The 25,252-nt window shown below is 36.8% G+C and overlaps 1 long non-coding RNA gene and 1 pseudogene across 1 annotated transcript; both read left to right on the top strand.

The window, feature by feature from the left end:
• Positions 1-2,341: 2,341 nt before the first annotated feature.
• On the top strand, positions 2,342-23,043 carry LOC113894693. Its single transcript, XR_003511637.1, has 4 exons — positions 2,342-2,548; positions 4,482-4,543; positions 17,895-17,951; positions 22,103-23,043. It is a non-coding gene; the product is annotated as an uncharacterized LOC113894693 (long non-coding RNA).
• A 1,139-nt stretch (positions 23,044-24,182) lies between these two features.
• LOC113894692 lies at positions 24,183-24,496 on the top strand (annotated as a pseudogene).
• The last annotated feature ends 756 nt before the right edge of the window (positions 24,497-25,252 follow it).

Genomic DNA, 25,252 nt, shown 5'->3' with positions numbered 1-25,252 from the left:
AATTAAAACAATTCTGCCATTCTCTGCAGGCTGGCTCTGTGTTGTGGCACCCCCTCAGTGCTTAGCCAGGCTAGTTACAACTATGCCTTAGCCTTAGTTCTTAACTTGTGGTGAGTATAATGAACAGTCAGAGGTAAAAAGCTTGTAGTCTTCTTGGATTTTTCTGACCGTGCATCTTACCCTGTGCAGTATGTGGCTCTCTAAATTCCTTGTATATGCAAGTGCTTTTCGGTGCCTTGCTTTCCAAAAGAAAGCATTGTCTTCCCAGCTTTTCCTCCTATGCATGCCTATTGTCTGCTTCAACTACAGTCTTTTGTCCCAAACAGCAGAGACAGTGAGCTGTTCATTTGCCTCGGTGTTTTCTAGGAATGCCTTCTCTGAAGACACTTTTCTGCCTTTAACTGATTGACAGGGAAAACACAATGCAACAGATATTGTGGGGTGCGGTGAAAGACACGTTTAAGGGGAAATTTGTAGTTTTAAACTTAAAATAGTTAAAATTTTGTATGAGATAGAAAAAATTTTTTTTTCTAATTTTATTTTATTTTTAAACTTTACATAATTGTATTAGTTTTGCCAAATATCAAAATTTTAAAGTCAGTGAAAAACAGAATGATATCAGCAAATATAGCAGAGACTATTAGGAGACTATTGTCTCCTAGAGACAATATAGGAGACAATTCTTGAGTTGGGAGAAACAAAGACAGGTACCTCCCATCATCCCTTCAGGTAGCGCCAAGGCAGGCAAAAACAGAACACTATTCTTTCAGAAGTTCTGCTTTGATCACTCCAGAGCCAGGGTGAAGGTCCCAAACTGGGAGCATAGATTCTTATCCTTAAGACTGCTAGTGAGCTGAGGAGCAAGCTGGACAAGGTCACAGAAAAAACGCCACGGAGCACTCCTGCTGTTTTAAAGTTGCCTTTTCTTGATCAACATATGCTTTGTTGCTGTAAAACCTTTTGGTATTTCCCAGGGTTCTTCCACTTGATTCTGGCAGTTTTCACTCAGCTTTTCTAACTTTTTGTGGAGAAAAACTTGGAGCTAGCTCCTCTGTTATATTTGCTGATATCACTCTGTTTTTCACTGACTTTAAAATTTTTCTATCTCATACAAAATTTTAATTTTAAATTTAAAACTAAAAATTTCCCTTTAAACGTTTCTTTCACTGCACCCCACAATATCTGTTGCATTGTGTTTTCCCTGTCAATCGGTTAGAAATATTTTCTAATTTCTCTTGTAACATAGTATTTGATCTTCAGGTTATTTAGAAATATATTTTATAATTTCAATATATTTGGTGCTTTCCCAGAAATCTTTTTGCTACTGATTTTTTATTTAATAAGTTTGGGGATATGGGAACATGCTAAGGTTTAAATCCTTTGAAATTTGCTGAGATTAATTCATTATGCAGCCTATTGTCTATATTAGTGAGCATTCCACATCGAAGTCAAAACAAATGTTTTCCTTCTGACCAAATTAACTCAGTTCAGATCTTGATCCTGCATATAAGGTACTGGTTCTATGTTTTTATTTCCACACCACACCTGAAAAAGCCGTCACTGACTTTCACAATGAGGAGCACTTGCTTGATTCAGCAGATTTGCCTAAAGTGAACAAATAAAGCGTGGAGATTTAGATGGAACTAACACAAGCACATGTTGCTATATTATTAATAAGAAGAATTAAGTCATTGGTCCTGTTCTTCCCCAGGTTTCAAAGTCAGTTTGCTTTTTTTCAGTTAACTGGTAAAAGTAAGGAGCACAATTAATTCATTCATAGCAGTAGAACCATCTCATTTGTTATACCATCAGTTCTCTGTGTTCTGAATGTGAAGGGGTCAATGAGGATGGACTGTAAAAGGTCACCTTCCGACATGTGTTTTAATGAAAATTATTGAGCTGGGATCACTGGAAATAGGACTATACCAGCAGCTTCTTTCATCTGTGAAATACAACTTTTCCAGTTTCATAAGAACTACAAAATACATATTTTTCTGATCTACTATTTTGGATTTTTTACCCCTGTTCCTATAGTCAGAGTTTTAGCTCTATGTAACAATAAAAGGACAGAGAAAGCTCCAGAACATCTTTGGAACTGAGTGGTTATTACAGGGGACAACCAGTGATTCTTTATCTAGCAGAAGTAACTAGTCACCTAGAGTATGCATTCTGGCAACTGAGTTATCTGCAAATTTGATCTGCTACAGAAAAGTTAAAAGAATGCAACCAGTATTTATAAAGATGGCTACCTATTATGGGAATAATGTTGCAAGCTAAAACTAATTGGGATAGAAGAGAAAATAATTTCATAAGTAGCCCATCACACTCGGTGCAGCTGTTGCACTAAGGAGAGTGCACAGTTAATCTACTGTACTCCACTACTGTCGCTCAATAGACTTTGTTTCTTCTTGTCAGAAAATTAGTTAAGAGCATGTAAGACCTCAACTAGGATACCAGGTTTTGATAGCCACATGAAAACTGTGAAGATTCATCTGACTTATTTCACTTAGCATAATAACCTCCAGATCCATCCATATTGCTCCAAATGGTAAGATGTCATTGTTTGTTTCTTTTTTTAATAGCTGAGTAATCTTCCATTGTGTATATATACTGCATCTTCTTTTTCCATTCATAAATAGATGGACAGTTAGGTTGCCTCCATATCTTGGCTATTGTACTGAGTTGGTCAAAAAGTTCAAATGGGTTTTTCTGTAAGATGTTACAGTGCTGTGATGAACCTAGGGGTACATACATATTTTTGAATTTGTATTTTATTTTCTTTGGCTAAATACTCAGAAGTGGAATTACTGGATCATATGGTAGATCTATTTTTATTTACTTTTTTTTGAGGACTCTTCATATTGATTTCCATTGTAACTGTACCAATTTACATTCCCATCAACAGTGCATAAACGTTTCCTTTTCCCCACATTCTTCCTGGCACTTGTTTCTTATCTCTTTGATGACAGCCATTCTGACAGATATGACATGGTATCTTATTCTGGTTTTGTTTTACATTTTCCTGATGATTAGTGATGTTAAGCATCTTTTCATGTGCCCATTGGCCATCTATATATCTGTTTTGGAAAACATATCTATTCAGGTCTCTGCCTGTTTTTAAATAAGCTTTCTTTTTTTTTTTGATATTGAGTTTTATGAGCTCTTTATATATTTTGGATATCAACCTCTTATTGAATATCATGCATGCCTGTGTGCTCAGTCATGTCCAGCTCTTTGCAACCTTATGGACTATAGCCCACCAGGCTCCTCTGTCCATGGAATTTTCCAGGCAGGAATACTGGAGTGGGTTGCCATTTCCTCCTCTAGGGTATTTTCCCAAACCAGGGATCGAATCTGTGTCTCCTGAGTCTCTTGCATTGGCAGGTGGATTCTTTACTGCTGCCACCTGGGAATGCCCCTTATTGGATATATCATTTGTAAATATTTTCTCCCAATCAGAGTGTTTGCAAATAAGGGCAATTTCCTCTTTTCCAATCTTTTTAATTTTTTAAAAATAGTTATTTCTTTGTTGCACAGTTAGAATGGCTCATATAACGTTGAAGAATAGGGTGTTGGAAATTTTTACCTCTTCAAACTAGTTTATAGCCATTCATCATCTTACTGTTCCTCTTGGAAATCTAGTTACACAAATGTTAGAACTTCTCACAGTACCACCTACTTATCTGATCTTCTCTTTTGTATTTTCCAGTGTTTTGTCACTCCCTGATTCATTTTTAGTGTTTTATTCTAACTATATCAAAAGTTTAACTTGCTCTTCAGTTGTATCTAATCTATTATTAACCCACCCATTGGGTTCTTAATTTTAGTTATTGTATTTTTAAATCCTAGAGTTTCTCCTAATTCTTTCATAATTCCAGTACTTTTGTCAAAATTCTGCATTTATATATCTATAAATGTATTAAACATAACTATTTGAAAGTATATGTTTGCTAATTCAATTGTCTGGATTCTCTGAAATGTTTTCTACTTTCTGTTCTATTTCTTCAGTTTTGTTTATATCTCTTTGTATGTTCTGCCTACTTTAATATATTTTATATTTAATTTATCTTGGCTCAGATGGTAAAGAATCTGCCTGCAATGCAAGAGACCTGGGTTCGATACCTAGGTCGGGAAGATCCCCTGGAGACAGGAATGGCAACCCACTCCAGTATTCTTGCCTGGGAAATCCCATGAACAGAGGAACCTGGCGGGCTACAGTCCATGTGGTTGCAAAGAGTCGGACACGACTGAGCAACTAACACTTTCATATTTAATATCAGATATTTATGTGAAAATTATGGAAATATTTTGAGACTTAAATGATATTAGTTTCCTCCAGAAATGATTTATAGTTTCTTTTTCCCATAAGGGTAGGATCAGTCTCAGACCTCCTTAATGTAACTGTGAAATTGAGATGACTGGCAGCTGGACTTTAGCAAAAGAGTATATTTATTTTTGCTTTGCTTTTCCCTTACTCCTAGGACTTAACTTTTTGGAGCACCTACCAAGACCTGTGAACTTATCAGTACCCTTCTCCCAAATGGTAAGCTCTAACGTCAGTTTTCAGCCTCTGAGTCTATTGAGGTTGTTGATTTATTTGTTCAATTTCTCATCCTCTCAGTTTCCTCTTTCAGAAAAATTGCACTACCAGACTCACCTCTCTGCAATTCCTTCTCACAGATTTTTATTTTCACAATTCCTTTTTGCCTTTTTTCCTTACTCTTCCAATGGCTTTTTACATATGTTTCTTGGATTAGTCTACTTTTTCTAGTTGTTTTCAGTTCAAGGGTAGAGTTTAATTATCTAATCTTCCTGTACTGAAATTTAAAATTTCTTCCATTAATTTCTCATTTCTTTTCTGTGAAAGAAAATTAGCAGGAGAAAAATCTTTAACAAAAGAGAATATAGATCAATATTTACTAAGCATTGATCACATGCCTAAACATTAGTATACATTTTCATTAATAATGTTCAAATTCTATGATGTCATAAAAGTCATCTCTTTGTAAAGATTACAACCAATGCAAAACAAACACAAATCTCAAAATGGAGTGGTTAGAAGATTTTGCTCCATGAGTGTTTCTCATTTATTAATGCAAATAATTCACCTGGGGATACTATTCAATGCAGAGTCTGATTCAGGTGCTCTGGGGTTTGGCCTGAGATTCTGTATTACTACTGAGTGCCTGAGGGAGGCTGATATTGCAGGTCCACAGACCACACGAGTAACAAGGCACACCATCATGCCACCAAAGCAGCTTTTTATCTTTGTCGCTGCTGCTGCTGCTGCTAAGTCGCTTCAGTCATGTCCGACTCTGTGCGACCCCGTAGACGGCAGCCCACCAGGCTCCCCCGTCCCTGGGAGTCTCCAGGCAAGAACACTGGAGTGGGTTGCCACTTCCTTCTCCAATGCATGAAAGTGAAAAGTGAAAGTGAGCCGAGTAAATCTTATCAATCCTCACAACCCACTGGAAAGTGCGTCTTATCTCTCCCTACTATAATTTCTTCCTTTAAATTGTAAAACAACTCCCCTTCACCTATATTTTCTTACAGTCATATTCTAAGTATGTTCCCTTATTCTTCTTTTTAAAACTATCACTTTGAACTCATCCATACTTCAGTCCCACTCCTTGCTTTCTACTGTTCATTCAAACTCAATCAATCTGCTTTTTCCCCTGCCACATGATTATTTTTATTCAAAATTTCCATCAGATATTATGATCACAGTCTTAACTGTAGTTTGATCAATAACTATTTAACTTCATCTTTATAGCTTCCAGCTTTTCAACTTCTGCTTTTCTGTCCATTATTTATTGCTATCTAATATTGGTCAATTAAAGTTGAGTATTAGCATGCAAAACACAAGTGAGGAAGAGCAGTTAGGCTTTCTGAGTGCAGAAATCAAATAGGAGGAATTCTAGATAGCATTTCCCAAAGTTAAGTTTAGAAACTTCTGTGCCACACCCAGTTAGGTTATGAGAATTGGGGGAAATGTTGAAATAGATGGACATACAACAATTGTGAGTAAAAACAGGCTAATAAGATTGACACAGAAAAGAGAAGAAAAGACATGCTAGATATGTATGCTATTTAAGAACCATTGTAAGGGGCTTGTGACCAGGGAATTCAGTTACAGTACCATCACCTCTAGACTAAGCATAATGTCTTAGTCTTCTTTCTGTTCTTTCATTCCCAACTAAACACATTATAAAAACATAATAAATACCTGCCTATTTGAGTTATATAATGATAAGTGAAAAGAAAGAAAATTACATCAGAGGAATAAATTAATTTTATAGGATTTTATAGCAAATGCTATGAGCTTGCATCATCTAACTTTTCTTTGACATTAGAAATAATATCAAGCTCACTCTCCTCTGGTAAAGATTGTGTTTTTATTATTTAATATTAAGAATGCTCATTATTTTGCATTAATTGCTCATTTTAGTTCAATGAATATTAACTAAATATATAATTGACTATTAAATTGACAGGTGTCCTTCAGTCTGAGATTTTAAAACTTATGTAATGGTTTCCAAACGAAAGAGCAGCTGGATTTGAAGTTCTCAAATAAACCCAGTGATAGTTTGTATCAAAGAACAAAAAATATTAGTAAAATTTTTGGCCTCCTTGGTTAAAAAATACCAGATGGCAGTCTTGAAGAGATATGTTTTGAGAGACTGAGAGGGTTAGTGTATTAAGGAAAAAGGATGAAAAGTAAAGGTTTAAAAGTTTTAACCTTTATTTCCATCCATGTCTTTCTCTTATCTTTCCAGCTAGAAAACTTAGAAATCAGTAAATCATCGAGAGCTTCCTACATGGCTCGGTGGTAAAGAATCCACCTGCCAGTGCAGGAGACACAGGAGATTTGGGTTTGATCCCTGGGTCATGAAGATCCCCTGGAGGAGGAATTGGCAACCCATTCCAGTATTCTTGCCTGGAAAATTCCATGGACAGAGGAGCCTGGTGGGCTATAGTCCATGGGGCTGCAAAGAATCCGACACGACTGAGTGACTGAGCACACACACAGGGATTTTGCACTGCCAGAGTTTAGCAATTGCTAAGTTCTGTATTATAGCCATTTACTCTAAGCAGGAGATTAAACCCCAAAATATGTCCTAAACATTGTCTAGCTGAAATCAAAGGGAACTCACTATATTAAAGCACAGAGTGATCTATTATTCAAGGTGCATAAACAAAATAAAATCATCCTACACAAAGAGGTGCCAGACAGGTCTTGGGGTATCAGATTTTATATGATGTTGATAATGAAAGCAACCCAGGAGTTATACAAAGACTTAACTTACATTTCCTTTTTCCTCAATAAAATAAGGAATTTTAAGGGCATCAAAAGCGAAGCCCATTTATTCCCTAAGTCACTTGTTCATTCATTATAACACAATGTTTATGAGTGTCTATTATATTATTTGGGGCACCTGATAGTTGGGATTGCCTTGAGATGCATTCACCTTGGAAACAAAATTTTTATGCAAATCAACATAAAATGAAAATATACAAAATAATATCCAGGAACCAAATTTTTCTTCAAGCTTGCTATATTTTTGTTGAAAGTCTAACAGATTTGAAGAAATGGTATCTATCAAAGAAAAGTTGGTTTAGGTGATGGCATTATAGAAGACATGATCACAGAGGCAAACATTAGCTTTTCATATCCAAGAACTGTCCAAAGAAAAGGGATTCCTAATCCAAGAATTTGAGTTACCCAGTCTAATGATAGATGTGTCTTTTGTGGGAAGAGATGCATTGGCCTGATGCTTTTAAATATCCACTTCAAATAATCAATTTTTCCTGTTGTAATTTTTCAACATGCAGAAATTCTCTAAAATGCTACTTTCCCTATAACTTACTTATAGGAGTAGAATCCACTTAAAGAAGAACTTTAAGTGTTTAATTCTTTTAGCAGTTATACTTACCATTGATGAAATTTGTATTCTAGTTTCTATTTGTCTTCTGAGCCTTATTTGAAGTACTGGTACTTCTAAAGTCTGATCAACTCTGGAACACCTAAAACAATACTTTTAGACTGTTCTAAAGAATACAGCAGGCTTCCCTGCTGGCTCAGATGGTAAAGAATCCACCTGCAATGCAGGAGACCTGGGTTCTATCCCTGGCATGGGAAGATCCCCTGGAGGAAGACACGGCAACCCACTCCAGTATTCTTGCCTGGAGAATTCCATGGACAGAGGAGCCTGGTGGGCTACAGTCCATGGGGTCACAAAGAGTCGGACACCACTAAGTGACTAAGCACAGCACAGAGAATACAGCTGTCTCAAGAATTATAAAGAGGTGTTTCTGAAGTTTATATTCCATTCTCAGATAAATTTAGAACTTGATTTTAATTCATATTCTCTGCCTACTGACTAGCTATATGACCTGCACTAAATACCTTTCACAATCAGAACAAAGTCTACATTTTAAAATTATGTATGTTTACATATATAAGAATTATGAAAACTAAATAATAATAATACAAAATAAAGCACTTAACTAGCATGTGGTGCTTAGTAGTGAAAAAAAAAAGAGAGAAATGGCTTCCCTGGTAGCTCAGATGGTAAAGAATCTGCCTGCAATGCAGGAGACTGGGTTCAGTCCCTGGGTTGGGAAGACTGCCTGGAGAAGGGAATGGCTATCTATGCCAGTATTCTTGCATGGAGAATCCCACGGACAGAGGAGCCATGCAGGCTACAGTCCATGGGGTCACAAAGCATGTAGCACTTAGTAAGTAAGTGCTCAGTAGATGGTAGCTAGTAGCCATAATGGCAGTAGCAGGAAATAGCCCTTAAGTTTCTTATGTCATAAGTCACTGATATCATCATCACCGGTATAGCTTTGTGCAATATTTTATTCTTTATACATATAGTATATCAGGTAAGCTGTAAAATAATATTAAGCTTATTTCTAGAAAATTCTTCCTAGAGATTTCAATTCACCATATAAAATCATTCAAGCAGTTAATCAGAGACATGAATGGTGGTGAGCATGAGCTTGTAAAGAGTATTAATAAATGTATGAAGAAAACATGACTCATTAAGAAAAGTAAATACAGCTCTATTGACTAAATTATAGTGATAAGACGTTATGTGGAGTCATATGCTATCATTTATTAGGGCGACTATACATATAACCATGATGATAAAAGCAAAATATTAACAGAAAATATGGGCAAGGATTAAAGTTTCTGAAGGTTGGGATTAGAAAAGCTCTTAAACACCCCATCAAAATATCCACTTCAAGTTAAAGTGCTCTTTAATAAAAAATTAGTTTGCCTTTCAAACAGTTATTGATCAATCAAGATTTCTCCATTAGTAGGCCCTGTGATTCATTACATGAATCATAAATATAGTTACATGGTCAAAATAAGAGTGCTGAGTACAAGAGCAATCTCCTCACATCTTATAAGATTGCTACTTATTTCATTAATATCCTTGATTTTGTCACATCAGTAAATATAAAGGTAAAATGCACTGTATTAAATCAATTTGAATTTTTAACTCATATAACCAAAGTTTAAAAGTAAACCTTAAAAATGTAAATTTTCATTAAACAAACATTACCAAAAACTAATAATTTTTCTATACCTTCATCTACAGATTCTGTAGGTTAGTAAGAAAATCATCAAAGCTACAGCAGTTACAAATGATTAAACACAAGAGCAAGTAATTGTTCCATTAAGAAATACAATTAGTAAAGAGAAAAAAATTTCAACCTTGTTTGATATAAAAAAAACCTGAAAATATATGAAGGTATTAAACCTAATCATTAAGTCAGCAAAAATAGTAGAAACTTGTAGAGTAATAATACTTAGTGATGCCCAGATTGGCTCAAAAGGACATAGGCTTTCTTGTCTGACAGTTCAGATTTGAATCCTAGAGCCCTAGCTCTTTTAATTGCTGTGTGATTTTAAATACATTTTTATCCTGCTGAACTACTTTTTTCTCTTCTGAAAATCTGCGGATAAAATATTTTCTTCCTGGAATTGAGATAAGTTATGAAGAAAAGGATCATTTCTGTTTTTTCTCATCAGTGACTATCAGTATCTGGCATAATATTGATACTCATTCAATATTTGTTAAATGAATAAATGGATAAACAAACAAACATGAAAATTAAGAGCAGTAGACAAAGAGATCCCATAAATATTTATCACTATACTTTTTTTGGTAAATGTTTCAATAGAACTTTATATTGCTGATGGCAATGTAAACTGATTCAAATCATTTTGAAAATTAATTTGAAAACTTGTGATAAGTGACACAATTTTTCAAATGTAATAATCATTCCTCTGGGAATTTATGTTCAAAATTTATCAAAATAAGACAAATGCTTTATGTACAGATATTTTCAATATAGTTCTAAATAGACTAGTGAAAAAATTTAAGCAACTTGTATGTTTATTGGCTAAGAACTTATTGATGAAAATCTAGTATATTCAATCACTTGAATATGTTACAGACCATTTAAAAGATTTGTAAGAAGGTCTTATGTCAAAGTGGAACATATATTTTGTTTAGTTCTGGTTTCTTGGTAGCACTTTTACAGCTTACTGTGTTATATCTTACTTTTTTACTAGAAAAATATAGAAAATGTAAAACAAAGAAGTAAACATAATCTATTAATTTATAAAATTATCATATAAAGTATAAAATGAAAGATTTTTCCATTATCAAATATCCAGTGAGACTTCTGCAGAGGTGATCACAATTAACAGTTTGTGGTGTTCCTCCTGAAGTTTAAGATCATATGATATGTATTGGTTGGAATCATCAAAGCACAGAATCATTTATTTTCCAACTGCATGACTACGGATAAACTTTTATATATGTAGATATAGGCATATGAAAAAGTGAATGAGTAAAATATCTGCCATGAGTACTGGGATTATATCAATTTCTAAATTTTCTTCAGTGTAATTCTAATGATTCTATGAACCTAAATACAATGAGACAATTGCCTACAGTAGATATGGGCAAAGACTGATACAAGAAGTAAAGCAATATTATTCAAATAATTAGAATTTGGGGGAGGGGAACTTTTGTTATGTAATACAAAAAAGGAGAAAGAAGATTAGAACATTTTTAAGGATCTGATAGATGAAAAATGGTGCCACTATAGCCTTAATCTCTTGGCTAATTTATGTTAGCCAGGGAAGTACTTGTGTTCAAACTGTGCACATTATGAGCATTATCATTTATGAGTGACTGCTTAGTCATTCTGAATATGAATGTTAAGATGGGCACACCAACAGTGACTCATATAATACCGTCAAGTTATTATTATTTAAATATAAACTAAACTTGAATAGAATAATAATGCCATTATTATTTGAATAAATTTGAGTCACTATAATTAAAAAGAAATGTTTTCCAGGAACGGTGAAGTCTAACTGTGCAATGTTGGAAAACAGGAACAGATGGACAAATTGTGATATTAATTTTAGGTGATTTATTCAGACCATTTATAGATATCTGACCATATAAAATTAAAAAAAAAAATTGGTCAACCAAATAGCCAAAGCAATTTTTAGAAAAAAGAACAAAGCTGGAGGTATCATACTTCCTGACTTCTGACAATTCTACAAAGCTACAGTAATCAAAACAGTATGGTACTGTCACAAACCCAGACATATAGATAAATGCAACAGAATAGAGAGTCCAGAAATAAACCCATAAACTTATGGTCAATTTATCTATGAGAAAACATGCAAAACAATGGGGGAAAAGACAATTTCTTCAATAAAGTGGTGCTGGGAAAACTGCACAGCTGCATGTAAATAATGAAATTAGAATATTTCCTTACATCATATACAAAATAAACTCAAAATAGATTTAAGACCTAAATGTAAGGCTAGAAACCATAAATCTCCTATAAGAAAACAAAGCAGAGCACTCCTTGATATAAGCCATAGCAATATTTATAAGGATCTATGTCCTAAGGCAAAGAAAACAAAAGCAAACATAAACAAAAGAGACCTAATTAAATTTAAAAGCTTTTGCACAGTAAAGGGAACCATCAAAAGAATGAAAAGATAACCTAGTGAATGGGAGAAATTAATATATACAAATGACGTGCCCATCAAAGGGTTAGTATCCAAAACATAAATAGCTCATACAGCTCAATATCAAAAAAATAACTCAACTGAAAGTGAACAGAATATCTGAACGGAAATTTTTCCAAAGAAGACAGGCACATGAAAAATATGCTCAATATTGCTAACCATCTGAAATGCAGATCCGAACCACAATGAGTGATCATCTCACACCTGTCAGAATGGCTATCAGCAAAAAACCTCAAATAATAAATGTTGGTGAGGATATGGAGAAAATGGAACCCTGGTACACTGTTGGTGGGAATGTAAATTGAAATGGCCACTATGGAAAAGAGCATTGAGTTTCATCAAAAAAACTAAAAAATAGAGCTACTAGAAATTACATTCCTGGGTAATTTCAGAAGAAAATGAAGACACTAATTCAAAAAATTCATGCACCCTAATGTTCATTGTTTTTTGTATATTATTTCTTATAATAATAATGTCCAGCATTATTTATAATAGCTAAGATATGAAGCAACTTGTGTTCATTGACAGATGAATAGGCAAAGAAGGTGTGATGTATATAAACAATGGAATATTACTCAGCCATAAAACACAATGAGATTTTGTTTCATTTGTAACACAGAAGGACCTGGAGGGGATTATGCTTAGTGAAATATGTCAAAGAAAGAAAGACAAATACTGTATGTTATCACTTACACATGAAATCTAAAAAATGAAACAACTGAGTGAATATAATAAAAGCAGACTTACAGATATAGAGAACAAAATAGTGGATACCAGTGGAGAGAGGCAAGGGGGAGGAAGAAAAAAGAATTAGGGGACTAAGATATACAAACCACTATATATAATATAAAGTACATTATACAGCACAGGAAATATAGCTAATATTTTATGACTTTAGAGTTAATTGAATCACCATGTTACATATCTGAAACTAATATAATATCATAAATCAACTATGCTTCAATATAAAATTAAAAAGTGGGGTCAAAAATATTGATGGGTCCAACCAACAAACATTATTGACTAAATTGCTAAAGTATTTCTTATATATCCCTGTTTGGAAAAGTTTACTTGTCACATGTCGCATACCTCAATGAGGTTTACACAGTAGGTTTTATGACCATAAGTGTTGCCTAGGATGATTTCAGTTCAGTTCAGTTGCTCAGTCGTGTCCAACTCTTTGCGACCCCATGAATCACAGCATGCCAGGCCTCCCTGTCACCAACTCCCAGAGTTTACTCAAACTCATGTCCATCAAGTTGGTGATGCCATCCAACCATCTCATCCTCTGTTGTCCCCTTCTGCTCCTGCCCCCAATCCCTCCAAGCATCAGAGTCTTTTCCAATGAGTCAACTCTTCGCATGAGGGGGTCAAAGTATTGGAATTTCAGCTTTAGCATCAGTCCTTCCAAAGAACACCCAGGACTGATCTCCTTTAGAAGGGACTGGTTGGATCTCCCTGCAGTCCACGGGACTCCCAAGAGTCTTCTCCAACACTACAGTTCAAAAGCATCAATTCTTCGATGCTCAGCCTTCTTCACAGTCCAACTCTCACATCCATACATGACCACTGGAAAAACCACAGCCTTGACTAGACGAACCTTTGTTGGCAAAGTAATGTCTCTGCTTTTGAATATGCTATCTAGGTTGGTCATAACTTTCCTTCCAAGGAGTAAGGGTCTTTTAATTTCATGGCTGCAGTCACCATCTGCAGTGATTTTGGAGCCCAGAAAAATAAAGTCTGACACTGTTTCCACTGTTTCCCCATCTATTTCCCATGAAGTGATGGGACTGGTTGCCATGATCTTCGTTTTCTGAATGTTGAGCTTTAAGTCAACTTTTTCACTCTGCTCTTTCACTTTCATCAAGAGGCTTTTGAGTTCCTCTTCACTTTCTGCCATAAGGGTGGTGTCATCTGCATATCTGAGGTTATTGATATTTCTCCCGGCAATTTTGATTCTAGCTTGTGCTTCTTCCAGCCCAGCGTTTCTCATGATGTCCTCTGCATAGAAGTTAAATAAGCAGGGTGACAATATACAGCATTGATGTACTCCTTTTCCTATTTGGAACCAGTCTGTTGTTCCATGTCCAGTTCTAACTGTTGCTTCCTGACCTGCATATAGGTTTCTCAAGAGGCAGGTCAGGTGGTCTGGTGTTCCCATCTCTTTCAGAATTGTCCAGTTTATTGTGATCCACACAGTCAAAGGCTTTGGCATAGTCAATAAAGCAGAAATAGATGTTTTTCTGGAACTCCCTTGCTTTTTCCATGATTCAGCAGATGCTGGCAATTTGATCTCTGGTTCCTCTACATTTTCTAAAACCAGCTTGAACATCTGGAAGTTCATGGTTCACGTATTGCTGAAGCCTGGCTTGGAGAATGTTGAGCATTACTTTACTAGCGTGTGTGACGAGTGCAATTGTGCGATAGTTTGAGTATTCTTTGGCATTGCCTTTCTTTGGGAATGGAATGAAAACTGACCTTTGGGCATAATTAAATAAAAAAAAGTAAACAAAAAACCAGTTGAGGCTGGATTACATGGTAGGAAAATGTGTTGACAAATGAAATTAAAAATTCAAAGAGAAACAGGCTTTGAGTTCGGTAGCTCTAGGACTCTAAGAATTATCTCAAGCTTCAGAGTCATTGTATCTCTGTCATGATCTTCATCATCCTTCTAATATACCTTTTAATATTAATTCCTTACCTGGTTCTAGAACGGCTGACAGTTGCAACAGAAGATACATGCATATTGATTTATATCAGATGTAAGAGAGGGTGCCTTCCAGAATTCTTTCAGAGTAATGAAGAGGATCTTTTCCACAAGCTTCATGCAAATCACTATAAGAATCTCAGTATTCTGACTGTTGCCCTTGGCTGTCTCTGAGCCAAAAACTAAAAATGGGAGTGGAAGGAGCATTAGAATCACCAGACCCAACTTTCTAAGAGGCACTTAGGCTGAGAGGCAGGTAACTAAATAGTATCAGGGTGCACTATGGAAGGTGAAGGAGATAATGAATTCTGACTACTGAACAACATGTCTACTGTAACATCTCCCAAAAGAAAATGTTCCCGTGTTTTTAAGGTCAGTGTACATACAAGGAAAAGAGCTATTAGTCAAAGGATACTTTCCAGTGACATAAACTGTTGTCAGGAGTCATTGCCAAGTGGTAGGATTTAGAGAGATGGAAGATGTGCTTGTAAATGGGGATTTACTGCCTGGCATGCCTCGGTGGAACAGTCAGAACCTCATTAGCTGTCCTTCAAGCTCTGCCTCGTTCGCTGCTTGGTTCTTTGGAAGCCTGTTTGTTTTCTCTGAATACAGCTTGCTCTCTAATGGCATGGCCCAGACACTTTGAAACTTTCAAATGACTAAGTCATTTGAATCAGGAAGCACAATGACCATGTCAGCTTAGCTCAATATTTGCCACACCAAAAAAATACTCCCTTAGTGAAGAAAGCTGAGTACCGAAGAAGTGATGCTTTTGAACTGTGGTGTTTAAGAAGACTCTTGAGAGTCCCTTGGAATACAAGGAGATACAACCAGTCCATCCTAAATATCAGTCCTTGGTGTTCATTGGAAGGATTGATGATGAGGCTGAAACTCCAATACTTTGGCCACCTCATGGGAAGAGTTGACTCATTGGAAAAGACCCTGATGCTGGGAGGGATTGGGGGCAGGAGGAGAAGGGGACGACAGAGGATGAGATGGCTGGATGGCATCACCGACTTGATGGACATGAGTTTGAGTGAACTCCGGGAGTTGGTGATGGACAGGGAGGCCTGGCGTGCTGCAATTCATGGGGTCACAAAGAGTCGGACATGACTGAGTGATTGAACTGAACTGAACTGAGTCTTACGTTGCAGGGGGCTTCACTGGTGGCTCAGACAGTAAAGAATCCACCTGCAATGCAGGAGACCTGGGTCAATTCCTGTGTTATGAAGATCCCCTGGAGAAGGGAATGGCTACCCACTCCAATGTTCTTACCTGGGGAGTTCCAGAGACAGAGGAGGCTGGCAGGTTGCAGTGTGTGGGTTACAGAGAGTCGGACATGACTGAGGGACTAACATTTTCACTTCACTGTGTAGCTGGAGTGCTTGGAGCCCTTCAGCTGTTCAACACTGACCAAGTGCTTATTAGACGAGAACGTTCTCCAGCTTCCTATAAATTCTGGCCATAATTAAATGGACATTGGTTTCTAGATCATTCAAGAATTTTTATAATTTCATTACTCTGTTATGCTATAATATAGTAGTTGAAGACCTAAGAACCCACATATTGTAAAAAATTAATTCTAAAAATTGTTTTTTAGGCAAGAATGGTATTAAGGTCTAGAGAATTTAAGAATAAATACAGTAAGTTTATTTACCCTATAGATGATTTCTACTGTAAAGCCGTTTTATTGCTCTTAGAAACATTATTGTAAAGTTCAAACATCACTGGTCAGGTCCAATTCAATTACATTGCTCCTTATATACATCACTCTTAAAACACATTTACACATTAAACAAAGCAGAAAGCCCTAAGTTAACAACTGTATAGTCTACTCAACTTATTTTTTTTTTATACCGATGCAATGACTTTTCCTAATAACTGCTCATTCTTGATCTTGCTTGTTTATAATCAGCAATTTTAGCATGAACTGATAAATATATATAGATTATGTCTCCTTCTATTTAATCACTTGAATCATATCTAGTTCTAGTAATGAAATGTCCCACTTTAGGGGGAAAAAAAAGCCTCATGAATTTATATTAGTTTTCCTTTGATGTTAGTTTATGGTGAAGACTGTGCAGCAAAGAGGTACAAAAAATGCAATGGCTCCAATAGAGATAGTTTATTATTTTCTTCTATGTAAAAGTCAAGGAAGGGTAGTTGGGCTTTATGACATCTCCCAGAGGCAATGGCTGCTTTACCATTCACCAAGGCATTGCCCTCATCTGCCTCAGTGTCTGTCCAATCAGACACTGAAGTCTGATTGCCACGATGTCCAGTTTCTCCCAGTGGAAACCAAGGAGGGTACAAAGGAGCACTCGTGGTGTGGTAAGACCCAGCCTTGGAATGGCACAAGTCCCTTCTGCTCACATTCCATCAGTGAGAACTCTCTCACGTGTTTACTCTGGCTCTAAGAATAGGTGACTGAGTAGCTCTGAATGACCAAGTATGGTTTTAATTCTTTGTTCCTGTGGATGGAGAATAGAACAGATTCCAGAGGACAACTGGTCTCTAACACTTTTATTAAACATTGATGTTTTGCATTTATTTTGTCATGTATCTGAAAGTGAGAAACAGAACAACTTAGATTTCGTAAGTTTGAATGAAAAAATGAATTTAATATTGGATTATTTTTGTTAACTCATCATTTCTTTTTAGCTGTGATAGTATTCTTTGATGAATATGAGTTCTGAGGAAGAAAACTGCTACTATTTATCAATAAATCACTCAAAATTTCCTTTGAGTTTAAAAATGGACATGCTCTTAGCTTATAAGCAGAACTGAATGAATAAGTTTTCTAATTGCTCAAAAGATACCCACTGCTACTCCCATCATGACTGTGGGTTTAGTCAGGAGTGGTGATAGCGTCAAGGCAAATACTTTGGATGTACAAACTATTTCAATTTCCCTGTTTTACCAACTTACTGGTTTATAACTCCCTGTTCCTTAGATGTAATTTACTTTAGAAATGTATTTATTTTATTTTTAGCACTTTTTAAAGTTAATTTTTATTGGAGTATAGTTGATTTACAATGTTGTATTAATTTCTGCTGTACAGCAAAGTGAATCAGTTATAAATATATATATGAATCTGTTCTTTTTTCTTAGATTCTGTTCCCATATAGGTCATTACAAATGATTGAATAGAGTTCCCTGTGCTACACGGTAGGTTCTACTTAGTTATCTATTTTATATACAGTAGTGTGTGTATGTCAATCCCAGTCTCCCAATTTATCCCTTCCTCACCTTCCCCCATAAGTTTGTTTTCTACATGTGTGACTGTATTTCTGTTTTGTAAATAGATTAACTTGTACCAAATTTTTAGATTCCACATGTAATGTAATAGTAATGTAATATGGCATTTGTCTTTCTCTGTCTGATTTACTTCACTTGGTATGACAATCCCTAGGTTTTCCATGTTGCTGCAAATGGCATTATTACATTCTTCTTAATGGCTGAATAATATTCTGTTGTATACATGTACCACAACTTGTTTATCCATTCACCTGTTGATGGGCATTTAGGTTGCTTCCATGTCCTGGCTATTGTAAATAGTGCTGCAGTTTTCTTTCAGGGTGCATATATCTTTTCAAATTATGATTTTCTCTGGATGTATGCCCAGAAGTGGGATTGCTGGATCATATGGTAGCTCTATATTTCGTTTTTCAAGGAATCTCCATATTGTTTTCCATAATGGCTGTATAAATTTACATTCCCTGCATCACGTAAGAGGGTTCCCTTTTCCCCACATCCTCTCTAGAGTTTATTGTTTGTAGATTTTTTTTTTTTTTTGATGATGGCCATTCTCACCAGTGTAGGGTGATACCACATTGTAGTTTTGATTTGCATTTCTCTAGTAATTAGTAATGTTGAGTGATACTTAGTGATATTCAATTTCCCTGTTTCTCCCAACTCACTGCTTTATAATTCCCTGTTCCTCATATAAATTTAGTTTATAAATTTAAATTATTACATCTGTGTAATATTGTATTGAATTTTTAGTTCAAAAGTAAACTAGAGCAAATGCTTTTCCACCATAAAAAGATGAAATAAAGAAAAAGGATAAAATATAAAGCAAAGTATATTGAATTGAAAATTCTGAAGAGAAATTTCATTTGAATTAAAATTTGATTGGGAGAAGGGATACATGTATTCAGGAGGGCATGGGGAGAATCAGAGAGGATAATCATCCCACCACTGGGAAATAAGAATATATCTTTCTAAGTAACACACAAGTAACAGTAAATTGAGGTTCTTACACCATTATAGTTAGCTGGAACACTTTTAAACTTAGAACAAAACTATATGTGAAGTTAGAAGGAAGAGTGATGGGGTTCTCCTAGCGTAGAACTTCTAGAGTTCTACAGATCCAGAAATTATCTAAGGGAATATATTAGACCTCTATCAGCAACTCCACTTTTATATATTTAGCTGGAAGATGTGCAGAAGTTAAACACATACAGTTTTTTTTTTTTAATAATCTTTTCCCTCACTGTACTTTGCTAACATCATGTTGGTGAAAAAATAGGCTGTTGTGCCTCGTCATATCTAACTCTTTGCAACCCCGTCGACTGTAGCCTGGCAGGCTCCTCTGTCCATGGGATTAAGACTGGAGTGGGTTGCCATGCCCTCCTCCAGGGAATCTTCCCAACCCAGGGAGCGAACCCAGGTCTCCCACACTGCAGGTGGATTCTTTACCATCTGAGCCACCAGAAATGCCCAAGAATACTGTAGTAGGTAGCCTATCCCTTCTCCAGGGAATCTTCCTGACCAAGGAATTGAACTGGTGTCTCCTACATTGCAGGTGGATTCTTTAACCAGCTGAGCTACCAGGGAAGCCGGACAAAATAGGCTATTTTATTACAAAATACTAGGAAACAATTCTTATCTTTGCAGTTAGAAGCTTAATGATAATTAAAATAAAAGTTAGTGAACTACCTTTACAAATTACTCAGTATCATCCTTTGAAAAATATTGTCAAACCACAACAAGAAAAGGGAGCTGCAGCCAGGCCCTACCACTAGTGAAACGTTCTCCTTTGCATTTCACATACTTCCTATACTTTGAATCTACTTCTTTCTATTATAACTAACTACAGCACAATAGTGATGAGTTGGCAGTTTTCACCTTTATAATGTACCAAGTCACTGTTATTAAGCTGCTCAACTTTGCTCAGGCTGAACAAAGTCCTTTCATTGTGAGATTGCCTTTTTGTCCAGTTCATTTGAGCCATATATATAAGCTGTGTGAAATCTGTAAGAACCCACAGTATCTTAACTGGGCTTCAGAGAGCACATATTTATTTAAAAAAATTTTTAGAGGAAAAACATGTTATGGTTTCTTTGGACTGGGTCCCTGACAAAGGGCAAGAGTCTGGCATGATTTGGCCTGGCATGACTTCTGAGAATTCAGGATCTTCCTGTCTGAGGACAGTGTGTGCTGTCCACAATGTGTGCCCAAGGACACGACCATAGTTAGGTTTCAGGTTCTGCGGGGAACACTTACATCTTGACTGTGCTCCAAGATGCTCCAGAAACCCCGAGAAACACAGCTAATCCTAAGCAAAGTTTCAAGCTGAGAATTGTCTGATAATTTTTTATTTCTTATTTATTCTGTCTTCCATCATATTCTATACCCCAGGAACCCCATACTCTCATCATAGTTCTCATTTATCTCCACTTTTACTATGTCACCTATCAGAAGCTATTTTGGATTATTATAGTGAAAAGGACAAGTGACAAAGGGTAGCTAAGAGCAGTGACTGCATCCTTTACTATCGTGTATTCTAACAGCACATGTGATGAGCACAGATCTATTACTTTGCTCGAGAATAATCAAACTTAGAGGTTAGATTTCAGACAGAAATGCAAGCAGGTGAATAAACATCCTAGACAAGAAGATCCTATCTTCTGGGCCATGTCTTAAATATGGGCTGCAGTTTCATTGAAGCATGCATTTGGATCTGCTGGGAAAATGAAGTAACTTATTTTAGGTGTGGCTGGTATTTCATGTTATTGCTTTGTAACTCAAATTTAAGTCAGCTGCCTGGATGCAGGGACTCTATAATCTCTGGAATATCCTCCTGAAGCTCAGAGAAAGGAACCTGTTGCCCAAAAGAGTTCTTTTGGTAAGTTGGTAGAAATAGTGAATTTGAGTCGTGTTGAAATAGGCAGTTGCCCAAGTGGTCAAAGCAATCTATTTATGGCTTTCTTATTAAGGTGTGTATTTAGGCAACCATCCGAGTCTAAGGTATACATTCAGGCATAGGGGAATGTGATAGATGCCTTCTTTGGAAATCTATCTTCTTTGGAAAGTGGAAAGATGTTTCACAGATTAAATTCAGAAACAGCCAACAAAAGGACTTAGGGAGATATGGCTTGTCCAAGTAAAAGTGATTTATTCAAAAAGTGATTTAATAAAACTGGAATAAGCACTGCAGGGAGGTTTATGTAAACCAGCAGATATGGTCATTATCTGTAAGATAAAAATTTGGTGAGATAGGACACATGATATGAGACCAAGATATGTGCAAAACTATCATCAGATCTAAACTGAGAAGTTCTCAGAGATGGCTCCTAAAAGAATACTCATTGAAGTTACAAGAGTTGGGAAATTTAACTGTTAGATGTTATGTGATGGATAACAGGTTATTGATATGAGAGAGAGTACTATGTTTTAAAAAATTGCTACACTGCCATCTGACAATTCAAGTGGTCTAAGACTCTGTGATAACTCATTGCTCTTTACATTTGTAAGTTGTCAAAATTCCAAGAAAATGAGCTATAATGGTAAAACATGGACATGGGAACTGGAGGGCTTTCCATCATAAGGTGGTAGCTATTCAGTCTCTCTGAATGTTAGGCACAGGACTAGATTGTGTGAGAACCTTTCAGCTGTATAATTCTGTGATTTTGTGAATATGATATACATGAAAACACCACCAAAAAATACTGGCATAAAATCATAGAATTTTAAAGGAATGCTGTGGTATAATGAACGGAAAATTTTTAAATATTTTATTTGTGGGTTTATTCTCAAGTTTCTAGTAGTAATTAGTATTTAATTGTCTATCTTTTGTCAAAAGAAACCCGTATATGTGTTGTTACAGAGCTAAAAAAAAATGCAAGTGGTGAATGGATATTTAGGGTAATCTGAGTCTTAATGCCATTCTTAGGGTTGAGTTGCCTGCCAGAGACCTAAATCTCTACCATCAGAAAGAGAAACGCCTTCATCTATGTGAGCACAATAAGTCCTATGTTGGAGTTTTGGGGAACGTGGACAAACAGAGATATGATCCATTTCATTTTTCTGTGTAGAGACGCTTATGCCTCCTCTGGCTTGCTTTTACTGGGACAGAGAGATTTGGAGGCTGGAGAGCGCCAGCATCTCAAGAGGACCGCAGTCGCCCACAGGATGGAAGTGGTGGAGGAGAAGGTCACTGTGGCCAGAGCAAACTCTGCCTCCCCTCGGCAGGTCATGATAACAGTCGATTACTAGCAACAACAGGAAGGAACTGACAGATACCTTAGGGATGAAGTAACTTCTACACGCTTTACATCATTCCAAGAACATCACTCTTTAAAACAGTGTTGAGTTTTTAAGGAATTCTTTTTAGATCTACTATAAGATAATTTTTAATCAATGTATTATAGTCTAATGGATATGAGTTCAACTTTGATTGGGAATTAGACTGCCCTGTCTCAAAATACACTTTACCATTTACTTTGAACAAATTTTTTAACCTTTGGAGAAGGCAATGGCACCCCACTCCAGCACTCTTGCCTGGAAAATCCCATGGATGGAGGAGCCTGGTGGGCCGAAGTCCATGGGGTCGCTAAGAGTCGGAAAGACTCAGCGACTTCACTTTCACTTTTCACTTTCCTGCATTGGAGAAGGAAATGGCAACCCACTCCAGTGTTCTTGCCTGGAGAATCCCAGGGACGGGGGAGCCTTGTGGGCTGCCGTCTGTGGGGTCTCACAGAGTCGGACACGACTGAAGCGACTTAGCAGCAGCAGTAGCAGCAGTGTGTTATTTTCCTTATTAATAAGCTGCCAATAAAAAGAATATGTACCTCAGGATAACGGAGATGATAAAAGAGGTACTTAGCAAGTGTTTATCAATAGAATGGCCAATGTTTATTAGTTATTAATATTGTTTCTATGTAAAACAAACAGATTTCTGTAACTAAAACCTCAGATAGTTGATAAATGTGGTTATTAAACCTGAACTTCACTAGCATTTCATTCTTTTTAATTTGTATTATATTCAGATGTACTGGTCAGAATCTTTCAAGATTCTAATTGCTCTCTGGGCCATCCATCTTTGTTCTTGTCATTCAATTTTTATTATTTTTATTATTATTTTTTACTTTACAATATTGTATTGGTTTTGCCATACATCAACATGCATCCGCCACGGGTGTACATGTGTTCCCCATCCTGAACCCCCCTCCCACCTCCCTCCCCGTACCATCCCTCTGGGTCATCCCAGTGCACCAGCCCCAAGCTTCCTGTATCCTGCATCGAACCTGGACTGGCGATTCGTTTCTTATATGCTATTATACATGTTTTAATGCCATTCTCCCAAATCATCCCCCCTCCTCCCTCTCCCACAGAGTCCAAAAGACTGTTCTATACGTCTGTGTCTTTTGCTGTCTCGCATACAGGGTTGTTGTTACCATCTTTCTAAATTCCATATATATGCATTAGTATACTGTATTGGTGTTTTTCTTTCTGGCTTACTTCACTCTGTATAATAGGCTCCAGTTTCATCCACCTCATTTTCTATAATTCCCCATTTTCTCTTACCAGCTTTAAACAAAGCTGTGAAAGATACGAGATCAGTAATCACTAACCCTAAACGCCATTGTCTCACAGTCTGAATTATTAGCTTTAAGCATTTTTCCTTGCCTGTCTTGGTTCTTTGTTAAGCATCTCCCTAGGAAGGCATAAATTGGCAGACTGGGATTGACACATACACACCATATATATAGAATGGATAACTAACAAGGACCTACTGTATAGCATGGGAGCTCTACTCAGTACTCTGTAACGACCTATATGGAAAAAAGAATCTAAAAAAGAGTGGATGTATGTGTATGTATAACTGATTTACTTTGCTGAACACCTCAAACTAACAGAAACTTGTAAATCAACTATACCCCAATAAAAATTAATTACAAAAGAAGGAAAGATTGAGAGTTTATGTACAAAAAAAGGCATGCCACTCAAAAGCCTTCTAATGATATGGTGTGGACCTTTCATTTTATTCTCTCAATTATTGTAAAAATTTAGATGGTAAGTATCTCTTAGAAGTATGGAACTGTAAGTCATACTCCTCCACTCTACTGCTATCACAGCTGCCCGTGTCCATGCCCCCGCCTCCTTCCCCACTTCATGACTGGCTAAGCCCACAAACTAAGTGCTGAGGAGGAGGACCAGCTGCTGCCAAACCCACCTGCCATGAGGTGGAGGGAGCCAGATGGGCAGGATGCCATCTGCAGGCAGCTCCATTTCAAAGACTTCAGTAGGGCTCTTGGCCTCCGGATGACAGTGGCCTGCAGACTGAAAAACTGGACCAGCATCCTGAATGGTTTAACCTGTGCACCAAGGCCCACACCATCCTGAGTACCCACAAGTGTGCGGGCTTTTCAGAAAGGGACATAAACACGGCCAGCTTCAGGGAGCAAGTGGCAGGGTCCGTGACATAGACCCCACCCTTCGTCTCTGAGTTTTTCAGGGGATCCAGGGAACTGGGGAGCCCTGAGATGTTGCTGCAGTCAAAACTGCCAAGTCAGTACTGCTGCCTCTGGTTAGAGGCAAGTTATTTCCCTGGAAGGAGAGGGCCATATCTCCTGCCAAGATGAGGAAATTAGACCATTTTTCCCACACCACTCTCCTCCTCCTTGGACCTCTGAAACATGTACACTGATCTGAGTAAGTTCTTCTCTTGCTTCACTACTTCCCAGCAACAGTAATGCTTTCTTTTCAGGCCATGTCTTGCTTGCTCCTTTTCTGATTCATTTCCCAAGAAGCTTGATGGAAACTGTGTCTAAGACAAAGTTTTATCTTAGAAACCAGGACCCTCAAGTTGTCCTCATCCTATGTGACAGAAATGCATTCACTTTTATGCCTCAAATAAAATCGTTGTTTCACTTGGGGAAAACAAACAAACAAACAAAAGAAATACGGTACTATAAATCTCAAAATTTCCACTCCTTTATTTTATAGATGACCAGGAAAAGCCCCCCTGAACTGAGAATGTCTTTCAAAGTCCCACAAATATTTTCTAGCTAGCACTGTTATAAGATAAATGTTGGATTCTGTGGTTTTGCAAATTTCTCTTCTTAATGCACAACCTGTCTTCAGCTCCTATTCTTGCAAATTGTTCTTAGAAAGCAGTGAGTAGAAAGCTCTTCTTGGCATCAACAAGTGAGAAATGACAACATTCTAGTCTTATCTCTCCT

Source organism: Bos indicus x Bos taurus, chromosome 6, assembly GCF_003369695.1.
Source record: "Bos indicus x Bos taurus breed Angus x Brahman F1 hybrid chromosome 6, Bos_hybrid_MaternalHap_v2.0, whole genome shotgun sequence".
NCBI classification, from domain to species: Eukaryota; Metazoa; Chordata; class Mammalia; order Artiodactyla; family Bovidae; genus Bos; species Bos indicus x Bos taurus.
The sequence above is the reverse complement of the archived record's forward strand: the minus strand, read 5'-3'. Positions and strand labels throughout refer to the sequence as shown.